We start from the raw sequence: 17679 nt of genomic DNA, 5'->3' as shown, positions 1-17679 counted from the left end.
TAACAGTTCTAGGAAGTTGGTTTATTATTCCAGTCATACAGATTAAAAAATTATGGGGTCAAAGAGGCTAAGAAATTTGCCCAAGTTTGTACAAGTGAATCAAGGTGAAAGTGACAGGGTTGTTTTACCTGTATGAAAACTGGATTTCAACTTTGTGCTGATCAGCTTTGGGGGTAATATGGAGCCAGGGTCACATCCTCACCAAGAAGTATGCTGTTTTTCACTCGTGCATCTGCCTTTTTCCACAGTCATTAGAAAGTTTCCTGGTTCCACAAATATAAATTTCTCTGTTCCTTTTTCTCAGTACCCTCATGGTTGCAAGCGCTTCTCCTTATAACATTAGATGGTGTGAATATCTTTGTTCCTGTTTTTGTTTTTCTAAAAAGTAAAAGAAGAAGAAATGGATAAACACTCACAACATGTTTGTATCCACAAATAAAGTTGAATTGAAATTGGTAATAAAATTGGCCTCTCGAATATTGTTTCCATTTGCTAGTGCTGCACCTAATGACTGACAATTTCCTCATCTTTATTCTCAAACAAGCTCAATGGCATTGGTGTTCCGATCATTGTGTGAAAGAAAGAAAAGCCAGGAATTTGCTTTATTTGATTGTCAAACTGATTTTACAAGATTGGTGATTTGTATTCACACTTTGATATTCTTTGGGAACTCATCAGGGGCCTCAGTTACACCAAACAGGGTGGTAATAAAAAAACAAAACCATTAACCGTCTACTGTTATCACCTGGTGGCCCCAACATTCTATACAACAAACTGGAACTTTGTTGGTTGAATCTTTAAAGTCATCCTTGAAACTTTCTCCTTAGGTTTATTTTTTACGATTTTTCTCTCTCTCTTTTTTCTTACACCCAACTTTTTGAAAAAAGAAAGCTCATTACTGTTTAATCAGAATATTTTCCCAACACCATCTACCTCCATGGGCCTACATTCCTGCTGAATCAAATTAGTCGAAGCCATCCCACCTTTGGAGTCTGTCTTTGAACCCACCAGAGTGCAAGGCTGCTTTTCAGGAAGAGAGAAAAATTGGTATCGGAAGCTCTTTGAGTATATGAGAAGAGCATTGGGTCCATATGAGAAGAGATAACCACCCCCTGTCTCTCCTCTTTTGCCATTTTACTACTTTGTTTGACAAAGTACACAGCAACAAGAAGCTCCAAGAAGAGAGGGACCTGGCGTGTTTTATCCACCACCCTATTTCTGGTACATAGAATAGTGCCTGACAACTGAAAAATGCTCATTAAAAATTTATTAAATAAATGAAAAGTCATATTGAATATGGGGGCTATTGGAATTTTGAATATCCAAAATGGAAAGTTGTGAGTCTTCACTCCTCAGGATCACAAAATCACAAGTGTTCAGTATGATTCAACAGGTTCACACTGCTTCCTCTTCCCTTCTCCATAGCTAAAAATCTTTCTCTATAAATGTTTCTGGTCACAAAATTATACATGTATATTTTTCATCATTGGGACATTACTATCCAGGCATCTTGACTTATCCATGAAGACTTATCCTTTCTACATTCAACGAAGTAGTTTCAGATAGAACTGTAGAAAGGTTAAAAAACAGAAAACTTCAGTAGGTAACAAATGATATATATAAGATAAAATAGAAGGGACACTTACCCAGAAAAAAAAATTATGCCCAATACTATTGATTAATTTACAATATGACATTATAGTGGTTTCTAATTTATTGTATAATTTTTTTCCAATTTAAAACAAGGATGTGACAGAAATTCTAAAATGTCCCATCCTAATCCCCAGACTGTGAACATGATGAAATATCATGCCCGTGAATATGTTACATTACATAGCAAAAGGGGCTTTGTAGATGCAATTGAGGTTACTAAACAGTTGACCTTAAATTAAAGAGAGTGTCCTGGATTATCCCAGTTAGCCCAATATTATCACATGTGTCCTAAAAAGCTGGGAGCAGGATCATAGGGAGAACTCAGAGAGGTTCAAACACAAAAAGGACTTCACTTGCCATTGCTGGTTTGGAGAGGGACAGGGCCATTTGAAAAGGAATCCGGGTGGCCTTTACAGATAACAGCAGCCCCGAGCCAGAAAGGAGAGAGAGACCTGGGGTGCTGGTCCCACAATGGCAAGGAACTGAATTTGGGCAACAACCAAACGAGCTCGGAAGTGAAATCTTCCCAGAGGTATCTTGATTTCAGCTTTGCCACACCCTGAACATAGAACCCCGTCAAGCCTGCCTGGACTTTTGATCTACAGAAACTGTGAAATAATAAATTTCTGTTGTTTTAAACCTCTAAGTTTGTGGTAATTTTTACAGCAGCCATAGAAAGCTAATAAAGGGACGATGGAGTATCTGCCTTCACCTTATTAAAAATAAATATTTATAAAGGGTTTAAACACAAGAATAAGTTTGATTTGCAACATTTTTTTTGATGTTCAAACCATGAAGCATTCTCTACAGTTGTGTAATGAATGGGAGGGAGACAAGCGTGGGGAGGATAATCTGGCTGAGGTGTATGCTAAAAACTAGCACCTAACATTACCCAGGGAAGGTGAGTCACTCAGTTGACTGGCATTTATTGTTTACCTGCTATCCACAAAGCATCAAGCTGAGCAAAGGAGATAGAGATTAATCAAACAGGGTCCTAGTTATGGACTCTGTAATGCAGTAGAAAAACAAAATAAAATGTGAAAAATGTTGTAAATTTTATAGGTAAGAATGCCAGGGTGGGATATCAAGGATCTGAAGATAATTGAAGCAGATAGTTCAATCAATTGTCAAGTCTTTTCCATTATTTTTCTTTAATATCAGTAAAATCTACCACTTATTTTCCCCTCTTTCTATCCATATTACCTGGATCAGACCAGGACCATCTTGCCTAGATTTATGTCACAGTCTTTTAACCAAACCTCCTGACAGCGCTCTTAAAATCACCCACGTCATTATCTACTCAGCAACTAGAGTGATATATCTAGAATAAGACTCCAGTCTTTTCAGTCCTCAGTATAATATTTTTCAGTAGATTCTCATTGCCTTTATATAATTTCCAAATTCTTTAAAATGGCTCATGTGGCCTTCATGACCTGGTCCCTGCCTCCTCTCTGGGCCCATTTCTTACACATCAAACTTCCTGAAGCTATCCGAAGATCAATGTCCTCTCTCCTTTGCATGTTGGTGTATACTGCTCCTTCTTCCTGGAACTCTGACCACTGGCCTCATCCCACCTAGATAGCCTCTAATCATCCCTCAAGGCTCAGGTTAGAAAAAAGTAACGTTCTCTTTGACCCTGTGCGCACAGGATTGAGTACTCTCTATGTGTGGAATTTATATCCTGAATTGTATTTGCCTACCACTTGTGTTTCTTCTCTACTGCACTATATCCTTGGGGGCAGATGCTCTTCTCTCCTTTGTATCTCAAGAATCAGAGAAGTAGGTAATCAGTAAAGCCATGTATACTGATTGGTGTTCTGGAAGCCAATGACAGGAAAACCTCAAAAAGTCAGAAGTAGTCAACAGTGTTAAAAGATGAGACAATGCTGAAAATCGGAAATGGGTCATTTGGTCTAGTTTTGGCTGATGGTCCACGGGATCTAGCACTAGGAAGCATTGGTAGTCTTAGCTAGACCAGCTTCAATGGGATGAGAAGTGAGTGGGAGCTGAGGAACAAGGGACTGTGCTTTTGTAGATACAGAAAAAGTATACCACAAAGCATAGTTTTCAAATTGCTATGTGGTTCAGCAAAATGTCTGAAACATCATCCCCTGGCAGAAAGGGTCAAACTTTGGCCCAGCAAGTCAGGTTGGGACCATGTTTAAATGAGGAGTATATGAAAGCTACAATCAGGGAAACACACAAAACCTAAAATTGAGTACCCAGAAACAGCTCTCTGAAGGCAGATAAAAAAAAAAAAAATACAGGAAATAGAGAACAGAGATGATGAGTAAAGGGCAGGAGCTCCCAGGTGACACCTGGAACAGGATGGCCTTCCTGCCGGGTGAATAGGGAGGGAGAGGGGAGATGAAGAGGGTTGGCTGCATACAAAGGTAGATGAGAGAAGGGGGAGGAGGTGAAGGCAGTAGACAGTGAAAACGAGACTTGACCATGTGTGTAGACTGAAAAGAGGGAGCCAGAGAAGAGGGAAGGAAAGACACTTACACTCAGAGAAAAGGCCAGAGGAGATAGAATTCAATGAACCCAAAAAGTTAATATTGGAATGAAGGAAAAACCTTCTCACTGTAAGACTGAGGGATAAATATTAAACGACGTGTGCTTCTATAGGTGAGTCTGGAGGCAAGTCCAAGGAGACTACTCGAAGCTGCTATATTCACTGTAAATCATGAAGCAAGGCTGAGAATGGGGGGAAGAGAAGAATGGCATGAGTTTAAAGGTTTCAAACAGCTGCCTCAAAAGGAATTCTAGAGGGAGTCCACCAGGGACAAGTTAGAGGATTGTCAAGCTGTATTGAGAGCCCAGCTGAAGTTAGATAATTAAAGAATAATGATTATTTTCCTGAATCTTAATTTCCATACACATACAGAAAATGTTGTCCTGCTTGCATATGTTCCTACTTCCACAAAAGAAAGAAACAATTTTGAAAGAAAAAAAAAAACCAATTGAATTTTTGAAATCCTTTCTGTATTTAAATGGTTTTGTAAGTATCAGTGGTTTATTTCCAAATTTTGGAAAGTCAAACATTTTTATAAATTACAACCACATATGTTTAATATTTGTGTGTGTTTCTACCTTTTCACATTTTGTTTAAAAAAAATTACAGGTGGTGGGGGGGAACATCAGCCAACAGGGTTTTGTGGATCACACAGCCCCATGCAATTAAGGCACCATTGTTAATTTTCAAATTGTCATAATCCATTTGAGAATTTAAGACAATTCAAAAAACAATTATGACTGAACGAAAAGTGAATTGGGCAATCAACTGAGATGAAATTCAGCCCAGAGAAACAAAACATTGAGGAAAAAAAACCAGAATATGGGAAGAATGAAAGGAATATGGAAGTGACTGATTGTGCGGGGATGGTCTTTAAAGGCCAAGGTTATTTGATGAGAAGGTGGTAGGGGTTTGTTTTACACTGAATGAGATTTAGCTGTTTTGCTAAGTGCAGCAGATTTGGCTTTTTCATTTTTAAGTTGCACAATAAAAATGTTGAAGCCTACCCAGATGCACGTAGCTATAGCTGTATGGTGTTTACCTAAGACTATCATATAGCAGCAAATAAACAAAAGTCCCCACAGACATTAAGAAGCAGCTTGCTGCAAAACAGAATTTCGATTGCTTATTCTGTTTCTATGAAGGAAAATTAATTCATGATGCATCTAAATAAATGATTTTACCCAAAATCAGCAAGTTCAAATGATCACATTTTTATATCTTTTATTTTTGAACCTGAAATAAATGTAGGTAGAAGAATCATCCTCATCAAACAACCTCAAGACACGCTGGCATACTCCATGAAATGCCACGCTAATGTGTTCTGAATGAATTTTTTTAAATCTTGTTTCTTGAAATCTTACATTCCACTCAAGCAGATAGACCCATGCAAAGGCATCAAATATTATTACATGATGACTCCTGTCATTTTAAATTCTTCTTGCTAAACTTTTACCCTCCTCCAAGCCATTTCCTTTTTCCAATCATCATTCTATGCCTTTTTTAAGGCATCAGCCAAGATTCATCTCCAGTGTGCCTTTTTCCTTGATAAATCACAACCCATCATGATCGTTCTCATGGTTTGAAGTCTCTCTGAACTCATTCATTCATTCACTTACCCATTCATACATCGTTGTGCACCTACCATATGGGACCCCCATAGCGTCAAGTTCAGGGTTCTCCATGCAATCAAAGTGCATTTATTCTATGCCTCCTTAGGACCCTGGACCTTTGCTAGACACCATAAAGTTTACAGGAAGGAGTATATGTAATTATTTCTTTCTTTCAAAAAGACTTAAAGCAACTTGGCTGTCAAAACCAAACTATAGTACAGTAACATTGACACACAAAATAAAAGGAAAAAAAGTCAAGTTAATAAAAGAGAAGAAAAATATATCAAAACTCTCTCTGAGTTTCTAGCAGTTACAAAAGGGAAATTAAATGGATCACGAAGCTCTCATTCTCTAGTAAAAGAAATGCTATTACTAAAAAAAGATTGTAAGTTGAACTTTTTGAGTTCGTGGCTAATAAAATTGCTAGCAAGGATGACAAAAACATGACAGTGCTAGTACTGCTAATGACACAGCCTCAGAATCACTCCTTACACAGCATTCCAGTGAGCAACTACTAATTCATCAGAGTTGCCACTCAAAGTAAAGTCTTCTCATTATCCCTCATATGAATGATATTCTTTTCCCTCAAGAACTTTGCCATTTAAAAATAATAATAATACATGCATACCTGTAAAACTTGGAGAAAATTTGAGAGCTGAATTGTGTGGTGATAATTAATTAACTCTTTCTTATACTCCTTTGTACCCTTGATAGCACTGAGTGTACTTCCTGCCCATGATGGGCACATAGAAGAAACCTTTGCCTGTTAACTTATAATACAGTACGATTTTTAGAGACAGAAGACCCTGGTTATAAGAAATCTGCCTTTCAGAGAAGACACTGAAACTGAGCCCGAAAAAATGTGTGTTTGTTGAATGAGTGAACTAAGGTCTTGAATCTGTTAACCTTTTGGAAGAGTTTTGATTTTTTTAAATCATAATAACTAAACCTTGAATCTATACCCTTGATAGTGAGTTCTCCATCTAAGGTGCATTTTCCCAATAATCCTTTGTGCATTTTATACTGAACTCTGCATTCTTCTGCTTTCAGACTTTAATATGTTAAAAATCCATAGCTAGCAATTTTATTAGCCACGAACTCAAAAAGTTAAGGGCACTTTGTTGATGCCCTCAACTTTGTCTTCCTGAGATCCTAATGGGTTTTGTGTCATCCAAGGAAGTAGAGATTTCTTGTAAAGTTAAGAGTTCAAGGAGCAAAAGCCCATTTTAATTGCATCAGTAATCCACTCAACGGCACCTATTAGATTTGTCTATTTATTCATCCTTCAGTTTTCATCAAAAAAGAAAAAACTCATTCTCATTTCCCTCCTGTTGCTGGTAGTTAGAGGTTGCAATATGCAAAAGCCTATATGCTGTAGACTCCCCCCCAAATCAGTAAGTACTCGAAATTGTGTGCAAAATATGAATAAAATATTGATTTCATTAAAAATGTTAAGGACTACTTAATTCAAAAACATTTTATATGTTTGCATATTTATTTCTAAATTTGCATATTTGTTTGCATATAACATGTAAAGATGAATGTTAATTATACTTTAAAATCATTTATAAATTGTAACTAAGAATGTTGTATGAATTTTTAAAACTGCCAAATTCTCAAGTACCACTAATTATAAAGTGCCATGTAAAGTACACTGGAGCAGACTTCATATTGAAAAAATATTGAGATCTTGACAAATAATAAAGCAAAATTATTAACTGTGCTTGCTGATTAAATGATACCTCAGGCAAGTGAAACTTCAGTAACACTCTATGCTTTTCCAAAGCATTCATTTACCTCCACTGAATTATGATGAAACACTGGTGCTCCTAACCAGAAAAAATATCTTACCTGATGCCGCCACATTATTTCACATTTAAATGTGAGCTTCTGAGGATTATTCCATATTTTAGTTACATGTATTCTGAAAATGACAAAGAGTAAGTAAATAGGAATCATAATAAGCAGTAAGGCTACTTCGGCAGCACCCTGTGTCAAATGAGGTGAGCTGCAAAGATTTGACTGTGCACTAATTGGATTTGTAAAATGATTCAGAGTAATTTAAAAAGCATTTACACAAGGTCAGATCTGAACTAGTTTCCAAAAAGAACCATAGAGAAGAATGAAATGTCCAAGTAATTATACTGGACATGTAGATCTAACACTGTATCTATTAAATTAGGCATGAAATTGGACTTTTTAAAAGTACAGTAGGTCTTAGACTATAAATCTCTAGACAATTTTTTATATTTTTGATAAAATGTTTAATTATCCTGAGCACAGAGATGCCATAGAAAGGAACTATTGTTCATATATCACTTTTCCTAAATTAGTGACTACTGTAAGCCAATTTCTTTTTAGAATTTTTTAAAGAGTTGTGGTATATTGAAACCTGGCTGACTGGGTTTCAGCTTATTGCAGTATCTACAGTCTTGCCCACAGAAAGAGACATTGGTACCACTTTCTCCCGCACTACCACCATGCCCCCGTCTCTATTAGTTTAGGGTTGATTTGTAAACGTCTTACTGCAAAAAATAATTAATGCTAAATTATTCCATGTTGTTATATTATCAGTGTCCTATCTGAATCCATACTAATATAATTAGAGATAAAGTTGACACTGAAATAACAAGTAGCTCTTAAAGTTCCACGCATGTTAAGTAGCATTTACTGTGCTGCCAGAACAGAACTTAGATCTCGAAAATAATTTGATATTAAAAGACAAAAGTAAACAAATTAGATTGTAAGTTTGTTTTTCCCCCCTGGGTATTAATCAGCCCTAGTAAACCCTGTATTGTACTCTTCAAATCTGCATTAATCAGAATTTAGGTTTTGAAAGGCAAAAGGAAAAAAATTGTCTCCCTCTGGTGGGGAATATGACAAGTTTTACTTTTTCTTTTTTCTCCTGCAGTCAATTTCAGCTAAATTTCATGCTGCTGTAAAATAATATTCTTAAATAACCAGATTTTATCAACTTTTGAACAGATTTTATTATCTTTTGAACATGGCCAACATTCAGAAAATCCAGATTCAAAAATGGTTTTTGCTCCTTTCACTTTTTTTGAATAAAATAAAAGAATAAAAGAAGGAAAATATAAAGCCAACATTAAGAAGTAGGAAAGTTATATATTTACACGAAATACTTAGCTTCTATACAGGTTGAGGGACAAAAGTTCACTTTAGAATTTACCGTTTTGAACTTAACACCTCTGAATAACAGTTTCAGAAGAGGAAAGTCCTGGAAGACCCCTCCTCTCCCTTCACATCTGTCAAGGGTTCCTTGGCCTCTCTCCTTCCCCTGTGATCCTGAAACACTTCCCCATAGCCTTCATTGTATCACCTATTCCCTTACACTGTGATTTTTGTTTCTAGGTAAGTATCTTCAATAAGAGTATGAGCCCCTCAAAGCTAGAGATCATGCCGTATGCATCTCCAAGTCACCAGTGTTTAGTTTGTTATTCAGTACAAAGAAGAACTTACCTCTGCACCAGGAAGTGTGCAAAGCTTGAGACAAATAACCACGGAGAAGATACACCTGTTCCCTGCCTTCATGAAACTATAGTCTAATGAGAAATAATAGATTGTTCTGGAGTACATTTTAGCATAGAAAAAATATATTAAATAGTTGCTATTAATACTAGCCACAAAAGTCTATGCAATCCATATTTGTAGTTGAATTAAAATTTCTTTTTTAGTGGATTCATCCCTTAAAAGTTCTTTTTTTTTTTTGAGACAGAGTCACACTCTGTTGCCCAGGCTAGAGTGCTGTGGCGTCAGCCTAGCTCACAGCAACCTCAAACTCCTGGGCTCAAGCGATCCTCCTGCCTCAGCCTCCCAAGGAGCTGGGACTACAGGCATGCACCACCATGCCCGACTTACTTTTTCTATATATTTTTAGTTGTCCAGTTAATTTCTTTCTATTTGTTAGTAGAGACGGGGTCTCGCTCTTGCTCAGGCTGGTCTTGAACTCCTGAGCTCAAACGATCCACCCACCTTGGCCTCCCAGAGTGCTAGGATTACAGGCGTGAGCCACGGCGCCCAGCCCCTTAAAAGTTCTATAGGGCTATTCTCATGTGTGGAAAGAATTTTGAACTAGAAGTTTGCATGTCTGGATCCATTCATTTAACAAACATTTACTGACATCTGCTGTGTGTCAGACGTTGTACTAAGCCATGGAAACACATTCTGGTCAGGAAAGCCACGTAATAAATAAGTAAATGAATGTTTAAAAGTTGAGTATAGCTTTGTGCTATCAAGGAAAAAAATAAAGTGACAGAGGATGGGGTATATCAATCAGTATTTGAGCAGGAAATTTTATACTCAATGGGGTAATTGAGGACAGTTTAATAAAGGAAATGTTTAAAAGGTGTGGACAGTATTAAGGTAAACCAATAAGGAAAAGTGAAGCACCTTGGAACTAGTAAAAACGGGGAGCCATTACTAACCTTCAGTCTGAATGGAAAGAAGAGCCGTTTCTAGAACCCAAAGAAAAAAACCATAGCTGAAGGAAAGGGCCTCTCAGCAGGAACTGTGGCTTTCAGTAGCAAACACAGCCACCAATGACCCGTAGTCTAGGCCCGCAGGGTAACAATTCACCGATCTCACCCTCCTCCTGCCTGCCAGTTCCCTGACAAGTCTCCCATTGGCCAAACCCAACCAGAAGCCAGAGGGCAATGGAGCCTTCTGTTGCTCTCCCTAAATGTCCCTTCCTGGTGCAGGCAGAAACAATGTCTAGAGGGGAAAATGGATAACATCTTTATGGAGTCATTAGGTCATCCAATGTTGGAAGAGGATTTATCCAGCTAAAACCTGGATAAATTTCAAAAAATAGAGGCTGCAGCAAGTAGAGGATTTGAGACAGGAAAAGTCTTGGTGGCCTAACTCTAGAACTAACTGGATATGTGATGCACCACTCACTTCACATTTTGGGCCACATTAGTAAAATGGACAGGTTGACCTATGATGATCTCTAAGCTCTCTTTCGTCTTGAACCATTTGAGATTCTCTTTGAATTTCACGATTCTGCTTCCTCATGATTGAAGCATTCTCCCATGATGAGCATAGTATGAGCATAAACTGAATGTTTATAAATTATGATCTGCCTAGATTTTCTGATAGTTGACAGTCCCAGGAGTAAGGAAAAAAGGAAATTTTTTAAAAACTTATCTTACCCATGGAGTTTGGAGCAAAATCTTTGGCCTAGGTATGAAAGCAGATTAAGAGACCTGGCTCATGTCACACCCAAAGCTGACATGTCTTCATGGAAAACAGTTTAATTAAAATTACCCCAAACACATGATTTACTCCCTTTGAATATTTCACCAAAGAGTTTTTCCATTTTCAATCAAAATTCTTTATAAATCACATTTTAAATTTAGAAAAATAAAATTCAAACAACATGGGTTATCTTTTTCTTGCAGCTAATGGACATTAGGGCTTATTGTGACAGTCACAAATGAAGTGCACTAAATTAAATTATTATTCCCATCTTACTGACTCGTTGAGTGGGAACAGGTTCATGTACCCACTCTGATGGGCTGGTATACATGACTGTATCACTGAAAAAATATAAATTATCATAGTATTTATGTACCAACTGCATGAAAACTTTTTTTTTCTTTACTTTTTTCTTGTTTTCATAGAGACTGTCTCATACCTGGAAGTCTATGTAATGGGTCAGAATGCAATGGTAGAAAGGGTAGACGTTTGTCAATCCAAAATGTATTAATTCATCCACTTATTCATTCATTCAATATTGACTTACTGAACACCAGTCACCAATGTTTGGGTGTTAAATGGTAAAGAAGAGCCCGTAACAGTCCTCACGAGTCTTCATGAAGCCAACCAATCTAGTAGGAGCTGCTGCCACCAGATGTCACTAACTCCACCCCTTAACAATCAGCCTCTGTGGGTATGGGAACACATTTTTAACATTAAAAACTTTCATATTCACTGCATTTTTTTAAAAAAGATACTTTTTAGAGAATTTTAATTAAAAAACTATAATGATACAAGTGACTATAAATTCAGTATTCTTTCGATGAGTTTGTATTTATTTATCATAACAATCTCCACATATAGTTGAAAGGAAGTAGTGCATTCATTCGGGAGACACTATTTTGTTCATTGACAAAATATCACTTGCATATGGAATTGTGGACCTCTTGCCATGGAGTCTAACCCCTCCCCTGGGAATCTACAGGCTTCAGGTACAGAAATCCTATGCTGAAGCCTGTGATGACCTGAAACCGGGCTGTGATCTCCACATTCCCAGGGCACTTGCTGTACTGTGCCACACTAACAATCCCATGTTCATGCAGTGTTACTCTGGCTATCAGTCGCAAGCAATGCTACCTTCCTGTCCCTAAAATCTCACAGTTTGCATGAAAACAGTTTTCATACATTTTAGTTATAGTCTCTTCCACGTTCCACCACCTTTTGCCTCAGACACAACTGCATGGGGGCAGGAGGAAGGCTGGACTCTTCAAGGAAATCTCATCCTCCTACCACAAGGATGATGTTTTTTGGATAAAACATGTGGTTCTGATTCTCTATCTTACCCTACCTTATCCTTGGCCTCAAAAGAGACCTCTCCATCTTTCAGTTCAATGTGCTTTTATCAAGCTCACCTCACTAGTAGGACAGATGTGCCTAGAAATGTCCACATCCCAAAAGAAAACACAGCTTGACCTGATGCTAAGATATTCCACCATGCTAGACGATAGGTAACAAGTATCAAATGGATGTATGACCAATGTGCTGAGAGAAAAGAGAGAAGGTGATGCTAATTCTGATGGGAGAAGAGTACCCAGAAAGTGAATTTGACTTGGATTTTAAAGATTAAGTGTACTTTTAACACTTGGTGGACAAAGAAAAGTCATCCAGGGGAATCTCTTCTGGGGGGAAAACGAGGCTAGGAGGGACCTGGAACATAACAAGTGCTCTAAGGACTAGGATTTTTTATTAGGTAATAATTACTGGCTTAAGCAGGTTGTGAAGTTGGTGTTGACTGTTGCTTGGTAGACAGAAAGGCATGCCAGTTAGGGAAAGCAGCATCCTCAAAGAACACATGGAAGAAGAAAAAGATAAATGCCACAATGAAGACAGAACCCAAGCAGAAATGATCATTTCCTCCTCCAATCCCTTTTGGTACTTTTCATTCTACTCACATGATCTTTATCACAGATTACCTCGCCATCAGTCCTTTATGTTCTTGTCTTTTTTCCTCTACTGGAATGTAATTAAATTCACCCACAGGGCAGCAGTGTGATAGAGTGGAAATAGCAGAGGATTTGTAACCAGACAATCATGTTCAAATTCACGTATGTGACCTCAGACAAGTCTCTCAACCTCTTTTAGCCTCTGTTCTTTATAAAAATCTGGATGACAATGCATATTTATGACAAAGTGACAAAACAACTCTCAGGATTCTTTTTAAGATTAAATAAACTAAGTAAGACATATGAAGTTTAGCATACAATAGACACATAATAAATATCTTTCTTCCCCAATCTCACCTCCATGTTATGTCCTTAATATTTATCTTCACATCTTTCAGATAGTTGGTGCTCACTTTGGGCTGAGTACAGAGTAGTTGTGTTGCAGCATTGCATTCCAGATCACCGAGATTATACTGCCTGGAATAATGTGGACTGGTTTGTAGTCTACATGAAATTTACTCCAAAAGTTATTTATGAATCATTTTTAATCACTGGTACTGACAGGGCCTGGGACCCTAAAGTGTTAATAATATGTTCAACATGGGCCCTGCTCTCAAGAAGTTCCAAGTTTAGTGAATTATTCCTTTGGCGATTCATCCCTGTGGAAGGACCTTTAAAGAAATTATCCAATAGTATGGTGAATGGGGCCATTAAACATGAGTAATACAAGAATATATTTTTAGAGCCAGGTAACTCCTTCGTGAGAATGCTTTGTAATGTTATGAGGGCTTTAGACAAAAACAGATACCACAGTTAAAATCAAGAACCTTATGAGAAGAAAATATCTGGGGAGAAAAAGTTTTATTTTATGCTCACCAAATTGTGTTTGTTATTAGTGGATTGTTACATTAAGTGTGATATGGATGAATGATTTAAAACTAGTTCAAGGGTATAACAATTCCTACTTACACACTTTTGTATAATCTCAGCAGCTGGGAAATGACAGGTTGTGATCCAAGATGAGATGATTGAAGGTAGCACCATGCAAGCTAGAAGCTTAGAGGAAAGAAGCCCGGTGATGAATCACTCAGGCAGTGGTCACAGGTCCTCTCCCAAGGACAGAATGTCCCACCAGTATAAAAAGAGCAGTACTAAGTGAGGCAGTAATTATGGACAAATACAGTAATCCAAAGATGCAGAATAGCAGGAAGAGATAAGAAAACTCAAGCACACCTTAGATAATTAAGACTAAGAGACTGTCTAATTAGAACTGAATTGGAGTAGCTCAAAAATAAATTGTAAGTAGGAAAGATTAGGGAGAAACTTTGTCCTAATCACACTGTCACCATCACTAAGCTTCATTCTCTCTCCTTTACTCCACTCTCCAGGGTCTTGAGCCACTCCTTTATCCCTTCATCTGTAAGGAGACAGTATTTATCAAACTCATATTGTCCAGGCTCTGGGCAAGGCATTTCACATACAGTATGTATTTCATATTATAATTACTCTAAGAATTAAATACTTTTATTAGCCCCATTTTACAGATGAGAAAATCAAGGCTTAGAAAAAGTAAAGACCTGCCCAGATTCACACACAACTAAGTGGAAGAGCTGGAATGTGAACTCGGGTCTGTCTGATGACAACGTCTGTTCAAATTTAATATGCTAAGCCTCTACCTCTTACAGGTTCTTACATTTATAAATTTATAAGTGTTTAATTTTAATTTATTAGGTGCTCTTGAAAATGAAAAATCCTTTTAAACTCAAGGAAATAAATTTCTAATGGTAAGATTTCAACAGAGATGCAGGGAGATAAAATGAGCAATAGAAAATCATCCTGGTTGAACTCAAATTATATCCCACAGGTGGCTAATGTGGCCAAGTCACAGGGCTAGATGTGAGTAAGAAAGAAAATGTTTTTGAACTTGCAACAGAGCTTCAAAGTGGTATGGTTGAAGAGGAATGGTAAGGTCAGACAAAAACTGTCTCCAACTTAACCTCAGGAAATGGGAAAAGAATAGGAATAAACTCTAGAAGAGGGATAAGAACTGGATATACTGGTGCTGGGCTTCCCTCCTCCCTAAAATACATTCTATGACTTTACTATTCATGAGTATAAATGTTTTCTACGTTATTTCCAGTTTGAAAAAAATAAAGCAATTGACCATATCCTTTTCACCATTTTAATGTTGAGCTATTATAATCTCACATTCCAGTGGCCTTCTAACTGCATGGTTATAGTCTCCTTACACTTACTCTGAAATTGTTTTTCCATTGTTATCTTACATTATAGTCCCATCGTAATGTCATGTTTAAAGGTTCCCCATACACTTGTAATGAAATCGTTTTGCAGTTCAGAATGGCATCATATTGGCACTTTAAGCAGGGTATCCATCACCCTGTATTGATAGTTTTCACAACAAAACACCCTATTTTAGTGACTGTGAAAGTAAATAGCTGTTGCCAGTAATCTGTTCTTCCATTTCAAACTTAAATGGTCTCATCTGTTTTATTTTACCTTGCAATTTTCACACCCACTGTGGTATGGCCAAATTTATACTGGTTCCTTTCAAATGAGGACTGTCATTCCATTGGCTCATAAATGTTTATATGGCAAGCCACTTATCTGTTTTGGTTTGGCCTTTGGGAGATAGATAATTTTTTTATACTCTGATAATCAATACACTTTGACCACTCCATTTGTAAAGCTTATGTAGATAAGTCTTCTGCTAATTAAAATCTAGTGGCAAATTATTTGGTAAATGTTTTCAAATCAAACAAACTGAATATCTAAAAGTAATGTGCACAACTAGTAAAATTTCCTAACACACTAACACCGAAGAAAGAATTCTACGTCCAAATGGCCACAAATGAATAATTTGAATAGTGTGTTTTAAGGCAAAATTTAGTGAAAGACAAGAAATTTAAGAAAAATAAGTGTTGTAATATTATAATTACTACAAAGAATCAAACATTTTTATTTAATTCTTTAAAAGCACCATCATCACCCCTTGGGGTTTAAACTTAGAGAGTTTAACAATTTGGTTCAAATCTGCACTTCAGAAATTAAATGTTACCCAACCCAAGTCCAATCCACACTCAGTCACACTTGGAAGTCGGCCAGGGCAGGTGCAGGTCTCCTGACAATAGGCTGCATTTTTGAGATCTTTCTATTCTCTGCTGTTAAAAGAGCTGTTACTGCCTCCGACACAACTCCTCTACAGCTGTTTTGACAGTTCTTCACAGGTCCAGCTAGAAGTTGGAGGAGCAAAAAGAGAATAAAAGTGATAAATTCTTACAAGAAAAGGTTTCTGCTAGCATTTTCAAACTCAAAGAAATTTGGCATTCAGTGGGAGCTGGGAGCAGAGCTTCAGATAAGCCTTTATTTTATATAAAACTACTTATCTGTCTTTGGGAGTTAACACAGATAATGAGGACAATGCAACCAGCACATCAGTTGCATCCAAGTGTTAAATACCAGGAACCCACTCGATTTAGGTGTTTGTGATTGAGCTAATGCCTGAATGTATTGTCTGTCAGGAAGCAAGTGGAAACAGCTGTAGCAATGATTTTCGTTCTTGCATAACCCAGGGGTCCCCAAGAAGTGATAATAAATTCATTAAAATCTCCCCAAAATTTGAATGTACTTTATTTAAAAACCAAATATATGTTTTCCACGAAAGAATACGGCATGAGTTGAAACCAAACTAAATACGAGATAGGGTTACGGATCACTCCACAACGCCCAGCCCAAATGCCGCAATCTCAGTGTGAAGCCCTCCCAGCTCTCACTGCAAAATTGCATTTGGAATAAGCACAAAGAAAAACAATGTATATTTGAATGACCACACATGAAGAACTTGAGTGCAGTTTTAACATATAAGCTTGATTATAGGCAACTAAGTACTTCCCTGAAAAAAATCATATAACCTTGCAGAAGAGCATCACTATACATTCACGGTCTCCGAATTTCTTTACCCTCTGGCTCTGATAAGCATTTTATCTGCTTATAGGTAATCAGCTTCCTCTCCTACTCCTGAAAGTAACTGGTAATTCCAGACTTTCTCCAGTCTCCACAAAGGCTCCACCCTGCCCGTCTAACTCATAGCAGTAGATATTGCCTTCCTCTTCACTGGGAAAATTGAATCCATTGGTATGATCTCACCCTCCAGCTTTCGACCTCACTCCACCCACCAAATCTACGAGTGTGTCTACAGCCACATACATCGACACTTTTCCCCCAGTCTCAGAATGAGGTGAGTTTTCCTTTGTTTAAGACCCATCTCCGTCCTCTGGGACCTCATTTAATGGGTTGATCTCTCTCTCATGTTTATCACTAGTCAGCCTCTCTCTCTCTCTACTGTCACCTCTTCAGTCTATAAACATCTTCAAGCTGCTCTTATCATTTGAAAGAAAAAAATTCTCCCCTGGTTCCATATCTCCCTTGACCCCATCTATGCTCCAAATTATAGCCCAGCCTCTCTCCTGCCCCCACCATATCTCTAGCTAAACTTTTCAAAAAATCAATATCCATTCATTTCCATTCCCAGATCCATTGCAATGTCCTCTACACCCTCTTTTCTACTGAACTGTCCTTGTATATAGTTATCTTTCCGTATTTGACTGCCACACTGAACTCTGTTAATAATGACTTCCTCCGTAATGAAATTCTATTCTTCCTTGAATTCAATTCAACCATCCTCTTCTGATTTTCTCCAATCTACTGTGACTATTCTTTC

This window comes from Lemur catta, chromosome 3, assembly GCF_020740605.2.
Source record: "Lemur catta isolate mLemCat1 chromosome 3, mLemCat1.pri, whole genome shotgun sequence".
Lineage (NCBI taxonomy): Eukaryota > Metazoa > Chordata > Mammalia > Primates > Lemuridae > Lemur > Lemur catta.
The sequence above is the reverse complement of the archived record's forward strand: the minus strand, read 5'-3'. Positions refer to the sequence as shown.